The sequence below is a fragment of the Callospermophilus lateralis genome, chromosome 16 (genome assembly GCF_048772815.1).
Source record: "Callospermophilus lateralis isolate mCalLat2 chromosome 16, mCalLat2.hap1, whole genome shotgun sequence".
Lineage (NCBI taxonomy): Eukaryota > Metazoa > Chordata > Mammalia > Rodentia > Sciuridae > Callospermophilus > Callospermophilus lateralis.
Window position 1 is genome coordinate 66,985,127 of NC_135320.1, and position 19,061 is coordinate 67,004,187.

Below are 19,061 nucleotides of genomic sequence, written 5' to 3' on the forward strand. Positions count from 1 at the left end.
ACCCGCCATGCCCTTTGTTGTGGGTTAGTATCCACATATCAGACAGAACATTCGACTTTTGATTTTGGGGGAATGGGATTACTTCATTTAGCATAATAGTCTTCAGATCCAAAGAAGAATGAATCTGACATAACTTTCCTATGTATGTATACGAGTATACCACAGGAAATCTTAACATCATGTATATCCACAAAACTGGGATCCTAATTAGAATAAGATATATTCCATGTTTGTATAAATATATAAAAATAGATTTTACTGATAAGTAAAACTAAAAAGAACAGATAAAAATTAAGAAAAATTGAAATTGCAACTACTGAAAATGTTAGTTTAACAAAAGAGTTTTTAGGGAAAAATGATCAATTTGTTCATATTATATATTAAGGTATCCTCTATGAAAATAAAATTTAGTTCACTTAAAAACAAAGAGAGTTACATTCTTGCATGTAGAAATTTTGTGTCTATTATACTAAGAATGACTTGTTCTCAGGTTAGAGTGTGGCTATCTAGAGAAAATGCAAAAACATCCAGGAAGTATATAGTACTGATGGAGGGGAAAAAATCAGTTCACAATTATCCAATTTTGTGGAGGATTAGATGTTATCTTAAACATTTTGGATTTAATTTTGAAACAATAAGGTAATTACTGATGGTTTAAACTAACTGTGGCATGAATTGATTTGCATTTTAAAAAGATCTCAATAGACACAAAGTGGAGATTAGATTTAAATGAAGTTCTCTGTGTTTAGGGATCAGGGTAGGGGGACTTGGGATCAAACAGACCAGTGTCTAATAGGGAAAATATAGTCAAGTGCAGATAATAAATTCAAAAGCTTTCTAGGATGTAGATACAAACAGTGAATTAGATATGGCAGATGAAGAACACGAAAGTGTCAAAAGGACCCGTCAAATATAAAAATGTAATTGTCTTATTTACTAGGATATAGTCCACTAGAAGTATAATATTTGCTTACAGCATCATAGAAAAACAGCAAAAATGAAGCAATTGGTTAATCCAGTGGGGCAAACAGCCAATCAGAATTGAGCACTGAAAAAATAAATAAAACAGAAATGTAACAAGTTTAAGAAGGTATTAAAAACTGTACCCCAATTAGAATAATTATTAGGTAGAAATCAAACTAACCAATAAAAACATTATTTATGGTAGATTACATGAAGAATGTATATATTGTCTCTTCATGCTTTGTTTATTATAAGTTATTTATTATCATTATATACAAAATGTGAATAAGAATCAATAATGAGGGCTGGGGTTATAGATCAGTGGTAGAGCACTTGCCTAGTATATGTGAGGCACTGGGTTCCATCCTCAGCACCACAAAAAAGTAAATAAATAAATAAAGGTATTCCGTCTATATACAACTAAAAAACTATTTCAAAAAATATCAATAATGAATTAGAAATGTCTCTAACCTTTTGGAACCTGATGCATTTATAAGCATATAGAAGAATAAAAACATTTTTCATAACCAATGACATTAATTCATTTAACATCATAGGTAATTCATTGAACCCTGATTATGATAATGGAGAGACACAGAGAGAGAGGCAGTAGAAAGCATAAATCATACTATAGATGTAGGCAAATTTAAGGGTGGATTTTAACTTCATTAGTTGACTTTTCCAAACCTCTACTATAGAAGGTGGTTTAAACCTCAAATTGGCTTTACAATTAGTGTTATGTCAAAAAGAAATGATATGAGATATAAAATTTTTCATGATGCTCACTTATTCATTTTATAGGAAGCATAGGAAAATAAAAATAAAATTAATATAAATTTCCTTATTAGGGAGAAAAGGGTCTTCTTATATGTAATCTTTTAAAGTAAAAGATATTCCTCAATTTGCATTTGCTTTAGAATCTCCATGAGGCATTGGAATTTTCTATCTTTAGTAGTAAGTTAAATAATGTATTACCTAAATACTAGTTTTAAAAAGCTGGTATCCCAAAGTACTTCTCTCATGGAGTCTGCTAGGTACACATATCAGAAAATTAAGAGATGAAAATACTTCAATTTTAGTGACCTCATTTTCCCATGATCTAACCATTGCCTCAATTCACTTAATAGTTTTCATAACATTATGTAAAAATTAAAAGTAAATTTTATACCTTCTCCTCAAAACTTTTATTTATTTAAAAATATGTTTGTAAAATTCAAAAATAATCTGGTCAAATACTCCAGAGAAACCAGATGTCTAATCTGCATTCCCTATGATACTCAAATTTTACAGTTAACATTTTCACTAATATCATAAAGTACAATTAGCTATCTTTATATGTTTTTATACTGTTGCTATTGAGATAAAAAGGTCCTTAAACACTAAGTCAACTTATCTCTGACTCTATTCACTTGTCAAAATCAATAATCTTTAGTTTCTCCCTGATGGAATCAATAACCATAACTATAAACCAATGTCTGGAACACTGGTTTTCAAAGCAAGTGTCATTTCTAAAGAAACCACTGACAATGCCATCTATCACCAGTAAGAAATGATGATCCACAAAGGAGTAACAATTCTCTCTCTCCATAGTTTTTGCAAGTGCACATACTTTTGAAATATCAACTTAGTTCTTTTCTATCTCTTACTAAATTAGTGAGACGATTTTCACCTTCCTTTCCTTTTTCTACAATCTTCATTCAAAAAGCTTTCAATTATTCCTATTATTTACATATTTTACAACTAACTCAAACTCAGTAGAGCAAAGGGGAAAAATACTTTTTAATCTCTTCATTTTTTTCTAATTTTCATGACTTTCTGTATTATGACTAAACCAACGTCATTGTTTATATTTATATCAAAATTTAGGAAAAAATTCGGACAGAAAATTGCTACATTTTGAAAGCCATCTTTTGGTAAAATATTAAGCCCCTTCCTGAAAATAATCAGCAGCACATGAATATAACTTAAATATAAAAATGTCATGAGTGATGAGACAAAGCAAACTAAGGAAGATCAGTGCTTGAAGTTGACACTAGCTCCCTAGATCACATCAAGAGATAACATAATGAAAGCTCCCAGTAGTAATGAATCAATGCAGACAAGTAAATAGAGATGATGAAAGGCATTCTTAAGAATGATGGCATGAGAAACAAGTGTTCTGCTTTAGGAGACTAAAATCTATCTCATAAATAGAGCACAGTATAGCACAGTACACACACACACACACACACATACACACACACACATACACACACACACACACACACACACACACACACATATATATATATATATATATATATATATATATATATATACATGTTAAAAGCCCAGAGTGTAATTCTAGATAGGTAGTACATCAATGCACAGGTTGAAGTTTGAAAATGTTGGAAAAGGTTGAAAAAATTTGAAACCAGAACTCTGATTGATCCTAGAGTGATACCCCTCATAGTTTAGTTGCCTTGGCCCAGAGATTGCCTGAGAACATCAGGAAAAGAGAGCTAACAAAACCAACTAATATTTCTGATGTAAAAAAAATATATTTTTTTCTTATGATTCTATGTCAAATTTATCTTTCTGCAGCATCACCCATCCACTGCAATTATCTCTGGTATGAGGACTAAAACTGATATTCCTGTTATGATAGTTTATGTACCACTGCCATTCATTCTGGAATGTATTTATAATACTTTATCTGCAGATATAATTCTTTAGCTCTTTGATTCCTTCCTGATACTGACATGACCAGTTCCTCTACAATTGGATCATGCCATTTCATATACTTCACCTAGTTTAGACCTGCAAATATCTAAACTGATATTACTACTCTGAATACAATATTCTATTTAATATCCTTTGTGTGACCTGATTATCCATATCTTACTTGATGTCCTGCTAAACATTTTCCAATGTGGCTGCAAAGCAGTAACCTGATTCTTACTTTTGTTTTGCCTTTTTTTACCCTGTAGCTACCATTTAGGATGACACACTTAAAATTTCTTGATGTTACCCAATATTCATCTTAAGATGCTCTCTTTCCCCAGTTTTCCACAGCTATTTCATCTTTTGAAAGGGAGTTTGGCATGTTCAATGATACCTTTCATCTTTTACTTTTAAAGTTCATAGGAATTAATATATGCAGGGAATTTTTTATGCCATTTAGCTAAGTCTTATCTTTTTATATCAGAAATTGAGAAATATATTTAACTTTATTAATATCATGAAAATTATTAGGAGAAGGGTCTCAAATAATCAAACAACTTGGGTTTTGACCCCTAACTATTTTGTCAATTTCCTAACAAAGTGTATATCTTATCATTGACTTCTTGCTCTGTGAATTTTTTAAATGTTTGTGAATTTTTTGGTGAGCTTTCTCTTTGATTTCATTGCCCAGGGGGAAAAAAAAAAAATATATATATATATATATATATATATATATATATATATATATATATATATATATATATATTTAAATGAAATTTCAAGTGTTAATAAATTATTTTTCTTTGAAATCTGACTACAAAACTGAGAGAATCTGCTAACTCTAACCTGTGTCCCCATTTTCATCTAAAAATACAATAAAATAACTGAAAACTATTTCTCATCACTCCGCCCTTTCAGAACTTTCTGAAAGCACCTAGTGCACATCTGATGAATAAAGTTTAAACATCAACAGCATTTTATAACCCTTTAAACAACAACAAAAAAATTAAGTAACATAACATTATGAAAACTTTATATACATGCATTGCAAATATTCACAGGGTACACCTACTCTCAACACTCCATCATTCACCACAAATTTTATTAAGGTACCATAAAGATGTCTTATAATATTTGAACTCTACATATAAATTCCCATCATTTGTGAATAATTGTTACCAGAAACTTCTATTCACAGGAGACTAATGATCCATTAGTTTCTGCAAAATGCCCCATTAACATAAAAATGAATTTGACCGTGGAAAAGGCTATTAAATTCCACCAAGAGTTTAGAACATGAATTTTGATCTTTCCTTACAATATTAAATAATGAAGCTAATATTCTGGATAAAAAGGGAGAGTTATAATTGAACTTTTACATGACTAAAATGAAGACAAATTTCCTCATTTCTCTTTAAATAAAATATGTAAAAATAAAAATGGTGTGAAAATCCTAAGGATTCTACTATCTGAAAATTTCAGGTTTTTTAAATCTAATATTTCACATTGTACTTGTTTTCTAGTAATGCACAATAATGAAGTCATCACAGATCATCTTTGGCATCTATTTATCCAAATATGCATTCAACAATAATTCATTACATTCAGGTGAATGAAAGTGTTATATACTTGGAAAAAATGATTATTTCACGAAGATTGGATTCTTGAAGGCAAGTGGAAGAATGGGAGATGGTATTGAAAGGGTAAGGACATTATCTTATCTTTCTATTCATGTATAGTCATGCATTCATTTAAGAGTGTCATTAAGATTTATTTTAAAAGATTTGAATGAGTGTCCCAAATGAGGAGCAACAACATTGTCTTAGACTACAGAAAAGCAGAAAATGAAAATATTTTAACTCTTTCATTACAATGGGAAAGAGAACTGACCGAGATATTGAGACCAGGTTCTGAATTCCAGCTCTGTGACTTATGGGCAAGAATGACTTCTCCTAATGCTTGATCTCTGATTCTTCATTTTTTTAAAGTTTGATTTTTTTGTAAGGATGTAAAACATAGAATGTTTAATGCCCTGGAAATTAAAAACAGCATATATGATAATATTTCTATGAACACATTTTGATGATGATAAAGAGCTAAAACATAAGATTTTGTAGGAAAAAAATGATGAAGCAACTCTTATTTTCCTTTTTTATTTGGTTTTGTGTAATTTATAAAGAGCTGAAAAAGTTGCAAGTATAAACATTATTCTAAAATATAAATGTTGGTGTTCCTTCACCAACTAGAACAATTATCCTTACTATTGGTTAAAGTAGAAATCATTACTTTAGAAAATGAAAATAATAGAATCACCATACTTAGTCCTACTAACAAGAGGAGGCTCTAAAATTCAAAATCAGAATAATATTCCAAATTCTTAGTAACTATTGAAATTACTCAGATTTTAAAGCTAAAAATATACAGATTTTATAAATTTAAAAAGTGTTCATATCTAATATTTCCCTGTGTGTTTCCTAAACATTTTTAATGCAAGGGTATATGACAGCTAAGGTATGAATTTATAGTGTATCAGGTTAAATGTCTTGATTTGATATTTTAACATTTATTTTATAGTATGTTGATAATTAGTTTAAAGGATAAAATGAAGTAATTAATTTATGCATTACCTGTCATTACTTAAACCTCCAATACTTTGTCTAACATAATTATTTTAGTTAATATGATAATTATATCAGAAGATGTACTTATCCACATGAAGAAAAATGCACTACATGACTGTCTACTGTCTCTTAGAGAATCCAGGGAAAAAGAAATTTTTAAGAGAAGCAACTGCAGGAAGAAACAAGAAACAGAAGTAAAAATCTATATTAAACTTATGAAGTATCAAATACTTTTGATACTTGGTTTGTTGATAGAAATAAATTTAAAATAGATTTATGCTCAGGAAAAGTCAGTGGAGAGTATAATACAAATCCAAACCATTTTTTTTTCTTGGTACTGGGGATTGAACTCAGGCACTCTATCACTGAGCCACCTCCCAAGCAGTATTTTGTATTTCATTGAGAGACAGGGACTCACTAAGTTGCTTAGTGCTTCATTTATTTCTGAGGCTGACTTTGAACTCTAGATCCTCCTGTTTCAGCCTCCCAAACCACTGGAATTACAGGTGTGTACCACCATGCCCATCTCAAAGCATTTGTGTTTAAAATGAATATGACACTTAAGGGGTATAATGATAATTCTTATGATGAATTTGAATTTGTTATAAGATTCTATATGTATAATATATTATATATACATAAAATTTCATTCTCAGCACCAATAATCCTCATTATTTCTCTAGATCAACAACTAATGGCAGTTACAAAATTGACTAATGGTATCATACTATTTGAAGCTGGCATAATAGGTTCATTTTACAATGTGCTCACTAGAAACTAGTGTTTATAGCTTTATAATATATTTGTAGAAGTCAACAATTAGAAATCTGAAGAACTTTATAATTTTTGAGAATGGCATTATTTCTTAATAATTAAATTTGAGGCTGATGAGTGGAGTGAAAAACCCCATTTGAGCTGATTTTTATTGCTAACTATGAAAAGTGATTAATGTTAATTTCAGCCATGTTACATGAGGAAAAATAGGATAGTTTAGAACAAATAAATTCCTGTTCTTATTGAAACCACAAAAATGTGGCTTAATGATGAATTTTTAGATTAACTTAACAAGCATTAAGAATTTTACAACAAAATATAAAAGATGTTTGTATCAATTGGTTTGTGGTGCTTGGAATAGCAGAATTGGTATCAGCTGGGATTCAGTTAGAAATGCAGGAACTTGAACAACATTTTCCATGTGCCAAGTAAGAATTCACTTTTTAGCAAGATCACCAGGTGTTTCTTATGAACATTTAAGTGTAGAAAGACCTGTTGTCACTAATGTAAGAGAAAGAAGTGCAGAAAGTAAAGAGCAAGACCTCAGTTTCAGTCAGCCTCCAATTTACTACCTTGGACTTGTAGATGTGTAACAGCTAGATCTCTGGAAAAAACAAAAAGCAGTACTGCTTTTTAAATTTTACTGATTTCTATAGTGTAAATATTCCCAACATAGTTGATTTTAAGGTGTCAACATATACTCTCTAAATGCAGTTGGAAAGAAGACAAAGTGCACAATTTGCTCTTCTGATCTTCTCTGAGCTGGCTCCAGCACACTGCCATCTGTAAGTAATTCAATTATGCTGTTTTTATTTTTTTTTAAATCTGAAAATCAAAAGAATAATATTCATCTTATATAATTATTTTGTGTCAACCTAAAGATGATATTAAATATACCTGTAAGCTGTTAGGATATTAGTTGCTTTTGTTTGTTTTTCTGCACCAAATCATATATATCTGAGATTTATTTAAGACTTGCTAACACAAAGTGCCATGGTAAATGCTTAATACATACTTATTTGGGATTGCATTAACAAATGTTTCATGCCAGACTGTGTTTCATGCCATTTTTGTTGTTAAAATCAAAGTGTTTTTATAAAAGCATGTTGAGCAAGAATATGTGCTATTTCTTATTCTGACACAATAACAGACTATTTGTTTTCCCTATTAGCCTCTATGTCTTTCATTCACAGTAAAAAAAAAAAAATTTAGCTGGGCGCATTAACCCCAGGATAAAGATTATATTCTCAGTACCCAATGTAGCCCAGCTTGGTGTGATTATACTTTGGCTAGTTGAGCCCAAGCAGAAATAAATATGCAGAAATATATATATATATGTATGTATATATGTGTGTGTGTGTGTGTTTATACACACACACTAGGGATTGAATCCAGCTGTGCTTAATCACTGAAACATCCTAGTTCTTCCCTCCCTCCCTCCCTCCCTCCCTTCCTCCCTCCCTCCCTCCCTCCCTCCCTCCCTCCCTCCCTTCCTCCCTCCCTTCCTCCCTCCCTTCCTCCCTTCCTCCCTTCCTCCCTTCATCTTGAAACAGGGTCTTGCTCAGTTGTTTAAGGCCTTGCTAAGTTACTGAGGCTGGCTTTGGACTTGCAAGCCTTCTGCTTCAGCCTCCAGAGCTGGAACCAGTGGGATTATAAGCATGTGCCTCTGTGCCCAGTAAGCAGAAATATCTTGACACAGCATCTTGAAACTGTTCCTGGGAGACCTTTTGCTCATCTTCCTTACCTTTATTTATACTGCTGCTTGGAACACTTATTATTGATACATAAAAAAATTGAATTAGAAGGATAAAGATCACATCTTTATCACAACTTCCACCTTAAAATTTAGTGTACAAGTACTGGGTTTGACCTGCCCTAGTGTGTATCACATTTCTAATTTCATATATATAAATAGCTATATACTCCAAGGTAGGATTCTGAATTGGATCAGAATCATTCCCTTCAATCCTGGAACCCTAAAAAATTGTAATCTAATAATCTCTCAGGTTAATTCCTTAACAAATAATGTGCTTACCTATATAATATTTCTAACTGATTAGTTATAACAATAAAATGTATTATTTTCTAGTCATTTGGTCAATTCACATCATAGTATTATTTCTAAAATACATAATAAATATTTCTAATAGACAGAACTAATTTTATAATAAATAAGATTAACATTTTCCAAATAGTGATATTCTCCTTTTATACTTTTGATGTAATGTTGTCTGATATGTAACCCTTTAATATAATTGAAGGCTTATTGGCTTATTTATACTGTAAACATTTCCCCTAAAATGCTTCTGAAACATTTAAGGGTCACAATAGTCATTCAAATCTCTAGAAAGATTAGATTCAACAATAGCAAATTAATATTATAAAGATTTTCTTAATACAGTAGTACTACAACATGCATAAAAAGTGAGGATTTTTTTTCAGGCAACAACGATAATGTAAATTAAGCAACATAAACTATTCAATAGATACATTATCAGAAAAATTAAAATAGGTGTTAAATATTAAAAATTAAAGTAGATATTTAGAATATTTAGAATTTTTTTTTTAAAAACCATGTTGCTATAATTTTTGGACATACCTTTTTAAACACAGAAGGAAGCAAAGTATCACTGGGTTGTATACAGGAGTTTTTATCCAATCTTGTACTATGGTGAATTTTATTTACCAATTTCAGATAGACATTGGTATCTTAATGATAATTTTTTGATGGAACAAAAATATATTATAATATTTGGTAATTTAGTTCATGTGATGACTGTGATTTATAATGCCTTATGAATAGCTACTGGTGAAATGATATATATGGTTTACTGGGAAAATATAAGATTTGAGTTAATAATATTTTTAACACAGTTTCCACTCTATAAAATCCTATCAGCTTGAATCAAGTCAGCAAATTGAAATAATATAGAGTCATAATTAAAGAAATTAAAAATAATGTTGTATGGACAAAGGAGGCAAGGCACTGAAGATAGCAGGAAATAGTTTGATTTGGCTGCAGCCAGGTTCAGAGGGCAGAGCTTTTGCTGTAATCAATCAATACCCTGAACCCCATGTTCAGGTAGCTTCAGAGTTTTATACCCAGCATGAAAGGGGAAGGGCTCAGAAGTTCAAAGTCTGCAGAATTTTACATAAAAGCAGCTTTTTCTTTCACTGTTCTGGGTAAGTTAACCCTTCAAGGTCAACACCTGAGAAGGAGAGAGCACTTACTGCCCTTGGTTTCCTTACTCTTTGTCAGCTGTTACAATGAGCCCAATTGGTGACTCCTCTTATCTTAGAAATGTAGACATCTCTGTGAAGCCCAAGCTCAAGACCAGAGGCCTTGTTTATATATTTTTACAAACTACTATACTGGATACATTTGTGAAAAACTAGAAATGGGGTGTCCAGCCAGTGACCAAGTAAAACAGGGCAACATGAAAATAGGAAGTTTATCTTGCTATTTTCAATGTAGATACATTGAACTCTTTTGAAGAGACTCTTTTGCTGATAGTCCCAAAATCAGCCATGGTGAAGATTTCTAGAGAAGCCCAGTTAAGACTTTTCTGTGGAGAAAGGGGGTGCCACTACAATAACTAAAATATAATCTGACTGTCTTTCAGGTAAATTATTTAAATTAATGTAAAGGCTTTGAAGTAACACACAGATGGACTGCTTTAAAAATTATGGAAATATAAAGCAACAAGTTTACATGGAAAAAATGGAAATTCTGATTTACATTATTAAAAGGTTATGATTTATTCAATATAAATCAAAATATAACATCTGTTGTTTTCATATTTCCAATTTTCTCTAACTCATAAGAAAATGTATAGATAAATAAATTCTCTCTTCTCACTTTAATCAACACCTATCCAAAAATCTTTGTTTGGTAAATCAGTCATCTGAACACTTATCCTTTTTAATTGCCTTGATCTAATCTCATTTCTTCATCATGTATACTAAATTTAAGAAAATCAATTTATTAACTTCCCTTATCCATAAACTAACAATATTTCTAAGCATAATGATATGAGTAATAATAAATTTCTTGTGTGATAGTCTTTTCTTCATATATTCTTGGTCTCTTTAGTTTCTTAGTAAACTTTCAATTTGAATCAACCTTTAAATCAGAGGCAATAATGGTGTGTGTGTGTGTGTGTGTGTGTGTGTGTGTGTATTCTGTCCCATAGATTGCAAATATTAAATGTTCATTTTCTTTTCCTTTTTAATATGAGAATAATTTTTAAATTATGTTATACAGATTTCACACTTTAGTTTACCAATCTATTCTTTTTATAAAATATTTTTTAATTGAAGATTGGCACAGTATCTTTATTTATTTTTATGTGGTGCTGAGGATCAAACCCAGTGCCTCACACATGCAAGGGAGGCACTCTACCACTGAGCTACAGCCCCAGTCCTATCAATCTATTCTTTAGTGACATATTTTCCTTTGTGTTTTTGCTGTTATAATGTTTTTGTCTCCCATGATCTGATAATATTCTGTTATGTTTCTTGGTGAATTACATATTTTCATTTTTTTATATTCATCTGGAATTTATGCTGTGATAAATACTACTCCTCTCATCATATTATCTAATATTACCCCCTATAAAATCACACACACACACACACACACACACACATACACATACACACACACACACACACACACACACACACAAAGAAAGAAAAACAGTGCAGGAAGATAAAAGGAGAGACTAGCTTAGTAGTAGATGTATATAGAGAAATCCTATGAAATCATGATGAAGTAAGCATATTCCACATTATAGAAAGAAAGTTCAGCATATCCAAAATTATAAAAGATAGGATGAAGGAACAAAGACAGTCATTATTTTTAAATGATATTTTCTAAGTTATTCAAATGTGTATGTAAAATACTATTAAACTTTAAGTGCTTTTTTAAACAGTAGGAAATATGATCACTAAAATCTTGAAATTTTTAGATAACATCTATTCATTTGAAAAATCTTCCTTTAATAATATCTAAAGGAATCTTTAATTTGGGATTATCAAAGATTATTGAAAATTGTGTAAGATACATCAAATCCAGATGCTATTGTGGTAAAACACAATGCACATATATTGGGAAACCATTCTTGATATATCGCTCATGTTTTCAAATCTTGTAAGCAGAGATGCTGACTCCCTTTGTTCAGTGACAATAAAGAAATATTATGTCTGTCCCGACCAAAGGGCAAGTGTGCTTACTTTTCAATATAAAAGATTCTGGTTCTCTAAGCTCAGAATTGCTCTCTCCCATAACAGCCTACCATGTTGGGGAATGTTACTTGGCCCTCTTTTCATTGCCTGTGGGAATTGAGGCTTTGAAAACATAATTTTTGGTACTCTGGCTATTTCTCTTGGTGTAAGTAAAAAAGTCCTTTGAGCATGATTAAATATAGTTTTGTGTAGTATGTCTTCTGCCATAGAACTAGAGCAGATTGATTTGTTAACTTTGAAGCAGAATAAAATCTCAGAAACTTCACAGTTCTTAACAATATGTACGTATAGAAAATATAAAGTATATACACATAGGTAAATAATTTCTGATATTTCTTTGTCTCTCTGAATTTAATAATTATATTTTCTCAAAATTACTGAAATAATACTTGATATAGTTTGGCACAAATTGTTATCTTTTGTTTTTTGTTCTTAACTTTTCTTACCAAAATGTCTGTATAAAGATGTTTGTACCTTGATCCAGGGACCTTATAATGATCAAGAAAATGCTTATGAATTTTTTCTTTGTGCATTTGCTTAAAGGATTCCCTATAACAAATAGTTTTCAATTAATTTCTACACAAGACTTAGTGTTCTTTCATTGTGCTCTCTTTTCAAGTGAACTGGAACAACTGCCTTGTATTTTTGTCCTCTCAACCTCTATGAGGTTTTGACTTTAGTACCAGAAGAACAATGTGTACATGTGAAAAGTGTCATTTCTTTCCTTATTGCCAATTGAAAGTGGATAACCTGACAGACAGCATTAGAATTACTATATTCAGTAGGAAACAGAGATAAAGAAATTTGCAAAACAATTTTAAACCAAACTCTAGTATACGTTTCTTTTAAACCCCTAATTGTGTACTATCAATTATAATAGCCATCATAACATATGATCTTTGTGTGAAAACAGAAAAATATCTTTGACATATAATTAGAGTTTTAAATTAATCAATTCCTCAATTAACTACATTCTTAGCACTCATATCAAAATTACAACTCATATTGGTTGGCACATATGGCATGTTTAAAAACATATATAAAAGAAGAAAATTCAAAGGAAATGGTATTATCATTCTGTTTTGTTTAATCATTCTATTCTGAAGAATAAAAGAAAATCTTTAATGTGTTCTCATCTTTGCCATATAAAGCACACAGATTAAGTAAACCAGGACTTTGCAATTTCTTATTTGTCACTTTTATGTTTTATGGGCATTTTTAATTTTTAAATTGCTTCATAAATAAACTAATCTATGAAAAAGATTATAAGCAAATAATATATTTATAGAAGTATAAATAATATGTATGTATCACTTATAGATTTTAAAAACTAAAAGGTCAATATTTTTTCTAAAATTTTTAACTATTTAATGTAATAATCTATGCATATTACAAATTTGAAGTTATTAAATATAGCCCATGTCTTCCATTTAAGACATTCACTGGGGTTTTAATCCTTTTAAAGTGAGTTTTAACAAGCATTTCATAAGTGTTTCCAGTATGCCAGGAATGTGCTAAAATAGGAGGCATGTATACAAAATGAAGAAGATGTATTTAATACTTTCAATGTTCTCAACAGCTTAATATGAGGCAAAAATCTAAAATGAAGAAGTATTGTGTGGCAAGGTGTGGACACTTCTGAGTACACAGAGAAAGATCTTTTAGTACTGAGACCAATTTTGGATTCCATAAATGACTTTCTACAGGGGATTAAAGTTTGCACAAGATCTGGAAGGATAAGTAATCAAGCCATAAAAGAAGTGTGTACAGGGTGTCCTGAATACAAGAGAGAGACTGAATTAAGTTTAAGGCAGTTTATAATTTGATACCGTAGCCAGAAACAAGACTAGAGAGGTAAGTATTTGTAGTGGTTATATGTGTTATAATGGGCATAAGTAAGAAATGCTTAAAATGTTATTGCTTAATATCTAAAAGCATTTGTAGTATTTTTATTTGTGGTTTTTAGAGCATCCATAGTATTGATGATACTGTTGAAGCATTTTTGAGTACAGTAAGTAATTAAAAGCATGTAATAGATGTATAACTACTTGAAAATTAATAAATTCTTCTGTACATACAACCAAATCCACACGTTCATTATAATACAGTGTCTTTTAAACAGAAGATCTTTACAGAACAGATAAATTTGTCTCATTCTCTGAACTTGGATTTTTGAATACTTCCAACTGCTTAAAAGAGAGAGCAAACATACACATTACCAAAGCTTACATTAGTATTAAAATGTTTCAATAGCTAACCAGGTTGACTATGGAACCCTAAAGACAAAATATTTTAATTTGGCAAGAGGTCAAAGACAAAGTCTTTGCATGTATGGTAGTTCCTTGTGTTGTGTTTCTGAAATATGAAATCTCATTTATTTTTAAAGTATTTAAGAATCTATATTCATTAACTTATTTTATGAACCTATCCTCCCTTTATTGCTATAAACTATGAAATATATATAATTTTATAACATAAGCATCTTGCTGCAACTCAATTGTTTTGCTAGAAGCATAATTGACTTGATTTTAAGTTGTAAGCTCTCCATTAAATTTCATGGTACTGTAGTTAAAATTTTAAAGCACAGGAGTTGAAAATTACCCCTAAAATTAAAAAGCTCCTTTTATGTTCTTAGGGATAATTTTTTAACAAACATGTGACCAATAACTAAATATAATAGCATATAGTATAATTATTATTTTCTGTGTCAAATATTTTAAAAGGATATAGGTGACCTGAAATATCTGCAAGAATATATATTTAACTTTTTGCTTCATATTTTAATATACATTATGATTATTCTTATTTTAGCAATACCTTTTTGTACTAATATACTTGATTAGAATTTTTCATGTAAAAAGGGAATCATAGGTTATACTTACACCTGAAATAAGTCTCCCAAATGTATATAGGCTATTACTCCAGGAAAATTTCAAACTCAGGTAACTACTTTTAAAAATTCTTGGTTATTACAATTTTTATAAAATTTTCTAGTTTGAGAGAGTGTGTGTGAAATCACTGTTACTGTTAATGCTACTATTACATAATACCAAAAAAGTATCATGTAATAGTAGCATTATTAGCCAAATTTTTGTTTCTGAGTTAAATGTGAAAATAATATCTTAATAGCAAATTTGTTGAAGGTAAGCATTTTGTTATTACTGTGTTATATGTCATAAGCATTGCTTAATGTACATGCAACAATCACCATGATACAATTGTGATGTGTTTCAAGTGATTTTTAAGACTATGTTCTTATTTATTTTAAGTCTGTTCCTATCAATTAAATTGTTTATCTGATATATACTGGAATTATACATTATATCAGGCATAAGATAATCATTTGTATAGTATTAATAATTATAATATAGTCCAAGTATTTTGTACTTTATATCCACAATAAGTGATTCCTAAATTAGTAAGAAAAAAATCCCTAGGGGTTATCGATATACTGATATTTGCTATCAATTAATATTATGTGGAATTTCACATGAAAAAAATACCTGAAAAGAGTAATTTATTGCATAATGCGGTACACAGAAAAGTAATTTAGAACAATATTGTGAATTGCTCTTTATTGTCTTACAAAAATATAAAATATATGGTTCATTATGGATAACTTAAGGAGGGAAAAGTAAGAACTGGTACATTGATCAATGTGCTTATGTGAAAAATTTCTTACTGGTACACTATGAAATAACAATAGAAATCAAGAGTGAACATGTAAAAACTTAAGCAAATTGACATTGGTACAATATTTAATTGCATTATTTTGTACTTTATAAAAGTATTGATTTGCAATTGACAGCAAATAAGTACAAGCAGATTCTTAGTTTTCCTGTTCGTCTGCAAGTTTAATTAACTTCAGTGTATGAAGTTATCTTTAAATCAAAGATTCGATAGAATTTACAGCATAGGACCTTAAGTGAGACTAACTTATATTTTTCTCAAAGACCTGTCATATTTGAAATATTAAATCATTGATCATATGCAGAAATACAAACACACACACACACACACACACACACACACACGAAGTAAGGAGAGTTATTACTTCAATATTGTAGATGAGAAAATGAAGTTTAGTTAGGTTATATATTTTGTCCATAATAAATATCTTTATAGTGATACTGATTCAACAGATATTTCCTTAGTTATCTTCTTTGTATAACAGATTGGTTGGGTTTGTCTTAATCTCTTCCAGGGATAGGAAGATAGCTACATAGAACTTATACTTTTCGGAAACCTAAGAATCAGTAGTTTGTTATTATGATGCATAGTTTTGGGCCATACTATAGGTTTGGATTCAGGATATATAAGAAATCTATTGTCTACTTTTCAGTATATTCTTCAGATGAATATGATACATGCAATCCAGTGCTGGAATTTGAGAAATCATAACATCACTGATAAATAGAAACCTCATGTATTCTAATACCCAAGGATAAAGCTTTAGTAAGTGTGTAGCTACTTCTGCTGGAATTTTTTATATAGATTTGCACATGATGCAGTAGGCCAATGACAACCCTTCTCCTGAGCCAAAAAAAAAAAAAGATCATTTATGGAACATATGTTAACTTACAGATATAATTAAGATTTTGCAGATATAATTAAGGTTGAAAACTTTAAGATAGGAAGATTAACCTCTATTATTTAGATGGAGCCATGCTAAACAAATGGATCCTTAAAACCAACAGATCTCTACCTGGAGTTAGAGGTGTGGGAAAGAAGAAAGTACTTGAAGTACAGATGCATTACAAAGAAAAATCAAGAGATATCATTCTCAGAAGGACCAACTAGTTGCTGGTTCTCAGATATGCAGGGATCATGGACACAAAAGAGACCTGTAGGAGATATGGGTGGGCTCCAGGTGATAGATTGCAGGAAATAAGGATGTCAGTACTATAACTGTGAAGAACTAGATGCTGCCAACTACCAGAATGAGCTAGGAAATAGGATATATACTAATCCTATTCTAAAATGTTTACTTTGTTATTTAAAAATATTTTTCAGTTCTCTATTGAAGTATCTGTTCTTAGGCTGGAGATGTAGTTCAGTGATACAGTGCTTCAGGGTTCAACCCCCAGTACTGAAAAAAATAAATAATAGAGAAATATCCATTCTTTTCACCCATTTTTCATCACCTTTTCTTTTATTTTCCAAGAAATATTCATAAAAAGAAGACCCCTTCTGCTGACTCCAACTTCAGGCTCATCTCTACACTTATTTCTATTGACTGTTTCATTTCTTGGTAATTGGTTTCTTTTTCTCGTACCCTATTGTATGTCTAATGATTTTTGTTTGTTTGTTTTTGATGTTTGGTTTCTTTTTCTTTTTTTTAGCGTTCTGATAAAGGCTTACACTATTGACATTTTTATTATAACTTTATGAGACACTGATAAAATAATCTAGCAAAAACCACTAAGATTTTCACTTACAGAATTATGATATATGTTGTATATATTGAACTTTTTTTTTATTTTTGTATCACAGATTGAACCCAATGGTGCTTAATCACTGAGCAATATCTCCAGCCCCAGCCCTTGTTTTTTTTTTTTTTTTTTTTTTTTTGACAGGGTGTCCCTTAGTTGCTTAGGACCTCACTAAGTCACTGAGGCTGGCTTTGAACTTGTAAACATGCTGCTTCAGCCTCCTGAGCAGGTGGAATTACAGGTGTGTGCTACCATGCCTGTTGAGCTTCTAAATTTTGGGTAGTTTTTTTTGAAGCAACATAAACCTAATATACATGATAAAATATATATATCAGAACCCAATATCTTATAATTCTGTGGCATGCTGGCCAATTCCTCAATAGCTGGTTGGCTAGTATCCTATATTTAAAACTAGGACATCCCAAACATACATTTAAATTTTATGAAAATATATAAACCCATTTCCCCTAAAGCAGAATGGATGGGCAGACATTTAATATTGTTTATGTTAGTAACAATAGGGAGCTACAAAAATATGTTTGAATATGAACTCATGAAACATGACAGCCAAACCAGAAAACATGCTGACATCATGATTCATATGCCATGTTACTAAATTTTCAATATACTTAGTGCTTTCCAAATGAATAAACTAGCCTAAATTATCTTTATATTTTAATGAATACAAGTTTTCTACTAAAGAGCCCTTAGTAGAAAATTATTAAATTACTAACTTCTTCAGTATTGCCAAAATTACACTTGAACCTTTGTGGTTATAGTAATGAGTATGTATGAATTAAGTTTCCAACCTTAAAATAATTACTCAACTATTGTGAAAATGCCTTAGAAAATTAATAGTCATTATTATCATAATGGAGAAAGTAACTCAGAACATATCTTCCCCTCATAGACTAAATTACACTTGTACTAGGCACAAAATAGTGTTCAAAACTATTGTCCATGACATTATTTGCAATGTTAAATTGAGAAATATTTTTCTGCAATTATTTAGGAAAGTGTGTATTTTCTAATGAGAAATATATTACTACATAAAATGAAACTTAGTTTATAACTGTCCCCAGATGCACAATGTTAAAATTTACATTGTAACATTTATATTTTATTTATGATTATTTTAGAATGTGACCATTAAATGGACTGTATTTTAAATTATGTGCTTTAAGTAACTACTCCTGAGCGGGGGGGGGGGGGGGGGGCACTTTAATCCTCAGCATACCAAATAAAGGGGAAAATAAAAAATGAAGAAAGTTACTAAGTAACTGCACCTTCCATTATATTTGTATGTCTCTTTATGGCAATG

At 30.4% G+C, this 19,061-nt stretch overlaps 1 protein-coding gene across 3 annotated transcripts in view; it reads right to left on the reverse strand.

The window, feature by feature from the left end:
• Csmd3 (CUB and Sushi multiple domains 3) overlaps positions 1 to 19,061 on the reverse strand; it is a 1,108,856-nt gene that overhangs the window by 935,150 nt on the left and 154,645 nt on the right. The gene's annotated exons all lie outside the window — the stretch shown is intronic.